Raw genomic sequence first — 7,470 nt, 5'->3', positions numbered from 1 at the left:
TCTCTTCGGGAGGGACCTCAGATCAACCTTAGACCACAACGAGGAAGCGATACTGAAAAAGATCAAGACGAAACTAGACACATGGGGCCCCAAATTCGTCAGCTGGTGGGGAAGAATTGAGACAATCAAGATGATGATCACCCCCATGCTAAACTACCTGCTGCCACTAACTCTAACCACAGACTTCCATAAACACATTAACAAAGCCATTAACACGTTCCTATGGGGAGGGAAAAAGCCAAGAATAAGCTTAGCGAAACTCAGACTTAGAAGAGAACAGGGTGGGCTGAACCTCACAAATTACAAGGCCTTCCAAATGGCATGCCCTGCCAAGCAGGGACTACACTGGGTAGGCCCAATACCAGACTACATGCCAGTATGGCTGGACCTGGAAAGGGGCATTCTAGGAGGAGCTGACCCGATCATGGCGCTTACGGCAAACAAACACCCAGAAGTCAAAAATGCGATACTACGCAACACAAAAACAGCTCTACTGAGAGTAGACAGGGAACTAGAAGTAAGCATCCGAGGCACCAAATGGGAATCAATATGGTACAACACCAAAATCACTTACAAAGGTAAAGCGCTAGAGAGCAGAGAATGGCTCAGCAGAGGAATCACAACGCCGGCACAACTAGAAGTAGGATAAAAAAAACAACTCACCTACAAGGCACTGCAGCAGACAACCAGACTACCAGACAAGGAATTCTACGAATTCCTAAGACTCAAAGCAGCAATCACCAAAGCAAACCTTTCCAAACTCAAACCCACCATCATACAGTATGCACAGAACCTAAACAAGACAGGCCACCAAACAGCGCAGATCTACAAACTAATCACACCACGCACCACAACTCTTAACAACAAAACAATAGCCTTCTGGGAAGAAACCATACAGAGACCACTAAACGAAGAAGAGAGGGCCAAATTATGGACATCGGCGTCCATAAACAAAATCACACCGCAGTTGGCACAAACAAAATACTGGATCCTACACAGACTACACTGGACACCTGCGAAACTAGAAACAGTGGGGGCAAGTGGCAGCAGCACCTGCTGGAACTGCCATAAAGCAAGGGGTGATCTAGCCCACATGATATACGAATGTCCCAAAGTCAAAGCATTCTGGAACAAAGTATACAACCTCATAAACACAATCACGGGATGCCAGATACAACGAGGTCTAGCAGGGGTTGCCACCAGCTTCCTAGAAACACAGCTTAATTCCAAAGAAGTACGCGACCTAGTCGACGTTCTACTAACTGCCGCAGTGAAAACCATCCTGGGGAACTGGAAGAACACCAGCAAAGCCACCTTCAAACGCTGGTTCAACTGGGTAACATTCCTTCGAGGGGCAGACAACATTACCGCCAAGCACAAGGCGGCAAACCACACAGGCAAGGAAGACATGTGGGAAGCCCTCGATGCCTATCTAAAGAAGTGACCAGTAACTCCCCCCCTTCTTTTCTCTCTCTCTTCTCTCTTTCTCTCTCTCTCTCTGGCTCCACTAGGCCAAAGTACATACAAAAGTGCACACTATAAGAGCAGCCCAAGCAAGACAACTGTATGTTTTTGTATATGCAAAAATTTATTTTCAATAAAAATATTCGAAATAAAAAAAAAGGCACTACCCAGAAGTCTCTGTCCTATATAGTCCGTGCACAGAAGGTTGCACACAGTAATAAGGGCAGAGACACCTCAGCCACATCAGAGCACAGACAGCGGCTTCAAAAGCATATGCGACGGTGTGATCCTTATAAAAGAACCCTGTGTATTTATTTCAGTTACTTCTGTAAAATGCTCCTGTACTGTTCTGATAAATGGGTGACACTATGTCTTGCTGGGGCACGGAATGACTAGGACTGCACAGAGGGCCCTGTGTAGACCTGACTTTGAATGAAAATGGAGGAACGAAGAGGAGGGTGGTGAGTCAGGAACATCCGCAGTGCCGCGCGACGAGGAAGGAGGGAGCCAGCCCAATAAGGACACAGGCGCTAACAGGGCAGAGGCTGGTACAGTGCCCATGACAGCACTGCATGCAAACATAACAGAAGGGGGGTTTAAACTGAAAACACAATGTACAAAGCAATGATCCTTTGAAGCACTGATACCTTGTGTGATTGTTCATTTCTGATATGTGCCATTCTTGATAACTATGCGTGCTACTTCGGACAGGACGACTGGACAGACCTCACCTCATGTGCACGTCTGACAGCTTCATTAATATCTTGCTCAGGCGCTATAAAGTCTTGTGCACAAGAGATCAATAGTCCAACGATAGATGTTATAAACGTTCTTATGCTTTCACTGTAATGTTGTAAGAATGCTGACAAAATAATTATGTTTTCATGTACACAATGGCACATTCATGTCTCCAGGAACCACGTTATATGTCAGTTTTATAAGAGAAATAGCACGAGTCCTTTGGCACTCCAAGGCCTGTAAACCATCTGTGAAAATGGCCCTGGCCATTGTGCACGCCGTGTAATACACTGAACGACTCTGGGATCTTTTATGAGGTGCCGTTCCGTGTTTCTGCTTTGGTGCTCAGCCTTGCGCCAGTGAGGAACTGTGTAGCCGAGACCTGGGCTTTTGTTTTCAAGCAGCTCCCGCCCCTGCTGTATACATTTGGAAGCGTGAAGAGCATTTCTAATTGCCTCCCCTCTTCAGTGTGCCTCCAGCCTCCATGACTCCGCTCTCGGGACAGCTGTGCCCTCTCTGGGGCAGGGACGTTCTTCCGCCTCCACCTGTTATCAGACATAGCTCTGCGATGCAGAGAGAGCCCCACTCCTGCATCCCACAGACAAGTCACAACCAGCTCCCACATGCGGGAATAACAAGACGTACCCCATTGCTCACGTACAGATGAGAGGACTGTCACCCTGAATCCCAGATTCTGCCCGACCAGAGCCAATGTCCACAATGCGGCCAGCCGTTCAGGTCTCACTGAGAATGTGTTTATTTGCTGAGTATTTTTGACTCTTGACACCCAAGAGAAGCAAATCTAGGCGGGTTCGAACATACTCTCCTCACAGACCAGGTGCGAAGCAAAAACACGAGGCTGCCGGAGGCTAGATTATTTCAGTGTGTCCCCACACCCTCACGTTTGCCTGTCAAGGAGGTTCTCGTGCCTATAGCGTCCAGGTTTGGATACATGGGTTCGCTCTGCTATCCCCACCCTTCTCTGCTGGCTTTACCGGCTCCTTTTACCAGACTATGACAGTGCAGCGCTCTGTCCAGGGGGGCGTTGTCGTGAGTTATGAACCCACTTTTCTGGAAGAAAAAGCAGAGCCCCCCCCCCCCCCAAAATCTGGTCAGGAGCCTAATGCGACATGTAGAGAGTGCTCCTGACGCGACGCGGTCTAGCAAACACCTTTTGAGGTGGCCTGTTTTAAGGCCTGCTGTATGGCCTGCTTTAAGTACCAGACCCAAATGAGGAGGTGGTCATCGCCTAGCTGCATGCAAGATGAACGTGAGGTGTGAACACACACAGGGGCTGCTGGAAGCTTCTCACCTGCACTTTCAACAACCTGGGGTTTGCTGCTGCTAGTACCCTCTACTCCTCCCCCACACACAAACACCTTGGCTGGCCCCCGCTACTAACGAGAGGTTCACTGGCGATGGTGGCAGTCAATCAGTTAGCACACCGGTTGGACTGAACTCGGTTGTGAACGAGTTTGGGCTTCTGAATACGTATGCCCTGTGGAAAAACTACTGAAGAGTCTGCTGGTCAATTGATACAACCAATGAAACCAATCGAAACCAACTGTCACAGCACACGAACAACTCCATGACAGCTAAGACATGAATGCACTTGAAAAGGCCACTTTCGGTAGCGCTGTCTGCTACCCATTCCCTGTGGTACGCCAGCGGTCTCTATCCTGCTGGCAGTGGCACAACATGGATACCACCGGCTCTTGTTCAAGCAAGGAACATGGACCCTCTGACTGCTATTGGGGTACTAAAATGCAGCATTCTCGGGGTTCATTTGGCCTGTCGTGGTTATGGGCCCAGGTTCCACTGCACCTACTATACCTTGGTAACCACGTCCACGACTGTTGACCTCCCTGGATGTCTTGTCTGCCCATTCACGGCTGCGGCAGTGCTCTCCCTGCATTCTCCAGCGTGCCCTTTCAATAGGCTGCCATGGAGAATGGGTAGAGGGCCCGCCTATGCCATGCACTAAAACCATCCCTGCACGAGGCAGCAGCGGCGAAGTGCAACCTAGGGGCCGTCGCGCGCTGCCCTCGCCATCCTTACCTGCCCTTTCACCAGGCTGGCGGCGAACTGCCTCATGACGGCCTTCACGGTGTAGGCGCTGGACCAGCCGCGGGGGGTGAGCAGCTCCATGCAGATGGCGCCCCTGTCCAGCACGTAGCCGTTCTCCAGGCACGGGCTGAGCACCCGCATGAAGGGCGGCGAGAAGGGGAAGTTGTCCGGGAAGGTGAGGTTGAGCAGGATGAACTCGGTGCCCGTCTCCTTCATGTCCTGCCACAGGGTGGAGTCTTTGTCCAGCTGGTGCAGCTTGACATTCCAGTCGAAGAGGCTGTCCTCCACCAGCTCCACCGTGATGAAGCGCTCGCTCAGCTTGCGGATGTCCTGCAGCTCCTTCATCAGCCGCCGGCTGCGCACCTGCGTGCAGTGCTGGCGGTTGGGGGGCAGCTGGCAGGGTGCGGGGGTCTTGGAGGCGCCGCCGGCGGTGGGCGCGCGGCCCTCCTTGGCCTAAGTTAGGAACGCATCTTCCGAGGCGCCAGAAGAGCCGCCAGCCCCGAGAGCCGCCATGTTCACCGCAGATACTACGTCCACGTGATGTAGGTATCTAAGACGCACACACGCAAAATGCCGTACTCGGAAGCAACATTGAAAACACTATGACACAAAGTGAGCAAGAAACAAATGAAAACTTACCTGGAGTGGCAGCTGCGCTGATCCTCACCACAACAACCCAAAAAAAATGGAGCTCCGAATTTTTCGGAATCGGGGGCGTGGTTTTGCTGTCCTGAGTGACGGACGACGTCACTGTCTAAAGAACAGCAAAACTTACGCCCCCAAATCCGAAAAAGACGGAGCTTCTTTGGAGGGACGGCTCTCTCCTCCAATTGCTGGCCTCCATTTAGGAAGCCAGCCAATGGTGGACAGACAGGGCAGGGAGGCGGGTTCTGAAGCCCTACTAACATTAAATCTCCGGACCGGAAGCTGCTTTGCAGCTTATAGGTCCCGAGACCTAAAAAAACATAAAAAGAAGAAAGAAAGAGGAAGAGAAATATGGAAAAACAGTGACACAGGAAGAAAGCAGTAACAAAAAAAGAACATGCATGAGTTAAGGGAAAGGGGTGACCAGTGCTGGATGAAATAGGCATGATGTGTAATCAAGTATACGTAACATTGCTATGCATCATCCCCAATATTCATACTGCCAGGATTTGAGCAAAACTTTGTGCACCAGCACTTACTGTTTTACAAATTAAGCACTGCGGCAAACTGCATCACGTATCACTTTTATGCGCCCAGGAGTGGGAGGTCAGTGGACGAGGCTGTGACTAGGAGTTGCTGTGTCTGTGAGAGGTATTCCGCCCTGGGGAGCTGACCATACCGACAGCATCAGCGCTGTCAGGTGTGTGGTCCGGATGTGTTAATTTTGTTGCTCTGCAGGAGGTGTTTGTCACGCCGGCAGCTGCAGGAAGCAGAGCATGTCTGCACTATGAAGTAGGAGCGTGAAACCACCACAGGTCTGCACTGTGCGTGTTCTTGGTCAAAGCTCTGAGCTACAGTCGCTAAAACACATTATCATCTCTCACCCACATGCAAAATGCTCTCAGGTACGAGCATCTCTCGCAGACCAGTGAACAGCAGCTTCATGCATTGAACACATGCAAAGCTCCGAACCACGTTCTCTAAGGCTGCCTCCCCCAACACATATGCTTTGGAAGGTGGTTTGTACTGTTTTGAATCCGGAGGCCTACCCACAATGTTTTCCTGCATGTCTTTCAAAATGATGACTGAAAGACGCTGTGAAAAGGGAGTGCCTCTCACAAGAAGGGAGGAAAGGGAGCTCAGGGCCTCCAAGCACGATGTTACTAAGTGCAATGTCTCGTTTTTTAAGCTATATTATAGACTAATAATAACACTAATAGTCAAACTAAACGGCATATGTCAGCTTAATATTTGAATTTGGATTTGCACTGCTCTCATTCCTTTTTCTAATGTTCCTGATCATTCACTTTCCACTACCTTCCTCCTGCGTCTCTAGCGCGTGGACGCACAGTTTTTGCTAATCGAACGCTTTAAAAATCTGCATTTAACTATTTTTTGGTTCTTCCATCTCTTTCATTTTCTAAGCAATTCAGATGTGCATGTTGATTTGTTGAACCTTGCTCGTGCTTGCAATTATTGACTGCATGTCGCCCACAAAGCTGAGAACACCAACAGTCCACTTGACTTCATTCAGTTAACTGCAACATACTGGACTTTCCACATCATATCGGACAAAAGACCAGATGACTAGAATGGTCTTAAATTGAGGTGCAAACCCATGGGGAACCATAGTGTTCATTGAGTAGCGAGCTGCTCAACGCAGATCCACATAAGTGCTGACATTCTGTGAAGCAGAGAGATAGACCTCCCAAGCGGGGATTGCAGCAATCCTGACCTAAAAAAGTAAAAATACATCTCCTTTTCAACATTGGCTCTCTTACATTCCTTTGGGATAGGGACCAAAGAACACCCAATACTTGCTACTGTCATGCTTCTTCACTTCAGCCACCATCTTGCATGGAAGCTCCCATATTGCAACTGTCCAAGGTCGGCTAAATTAACCTTTGCTACCATGTGCTAGTTTTCGAGTACTTGGGGGGGCGCTAGAGATCCAGAAGCAAGATGGCCGCTCTTTAGTGCCGCTCTGCTGGTCAGGGCCAACATCCTACACCTATCCTTCATCTCTTTGTGTCATCCTGTGGTGGGTTGCGGTGGCTCTGATTCCCCTAGCCATGGGCAGCAAGTAGATATCCTTGGGGCCTGTCTTGGAGACCTCTACGTGCTGCCTGTCAGCGCTGCCTCGTGTTGCCTGTGGAGGATGGCGACCTGAGCCCAGGCCCGGACTGGCCATAGCGGGCACCGGGCAATCCCCCGGTGCGCCGCACGGGTGGGGGCCGGTTTTGGGACCCTGGGGGCCGTTTTTGTTACAGGGCCGTTTTTGCAGCATAATCAGCCCTGTAACAAAATGGCCGAAAATCGGCCCCGGCAAAGAGCTCGGCGGCACCTCCAACCCCCCCCCCCCCCCCCCGGGTGGGAAGGGGGGGCCGGCCGAGCACTTTGCCAGGGCCGGTTGTGGTTCCCAGTCCGGCCCTGCCTGAGCCCCGTGATCTCTGTGGCTGCGTGAGGGGACCTGCTGCAACACTTCCAGGTTACACGAGCGGCATGCCTTGAAGTGTAAGAAGCGGAAGGGAAAAAAGACATAACTGTAAAACTGCC

At 50.6% G+C, this 7,470-nt stretch overlaps 1 pseudogene; it reads right to left on the bottom strand.

The window, feature by feature from the left end:
• Positions 1-4,224: 4,224 nt before the first annotated feature.
• Positions 4,225-6,544, bottom strand: LOC144763434 (ubiquitin-conjugating enzyme E2Q-like protein 1 pseudogene; annotated as a pseudogene).
• Between the last annotated feature and the right edge of the window lie 926 nt (positions 6,545-7,470).

This window comes from Lissotriton helveticus, chromosome 1_1 (genome assembly GCF_964261635.1).
Source record: "Lissotriton helveticus chromosome 1_1, aLisHel1.1, whole genome shotgun sequence".
In the NCBI taxonomy this organism is placed as follows: Eukaryota; Metazoa; Chordata; class Amphibia; order Caudata; family Salamandridae; genus Lissotriton; species Lissotriton helveticus.
The sequence above is the reverse complement of the archived record's forward strand: the minus strand, read 5'-3'. Positions and strand labels throughout refer to the sequence as shown.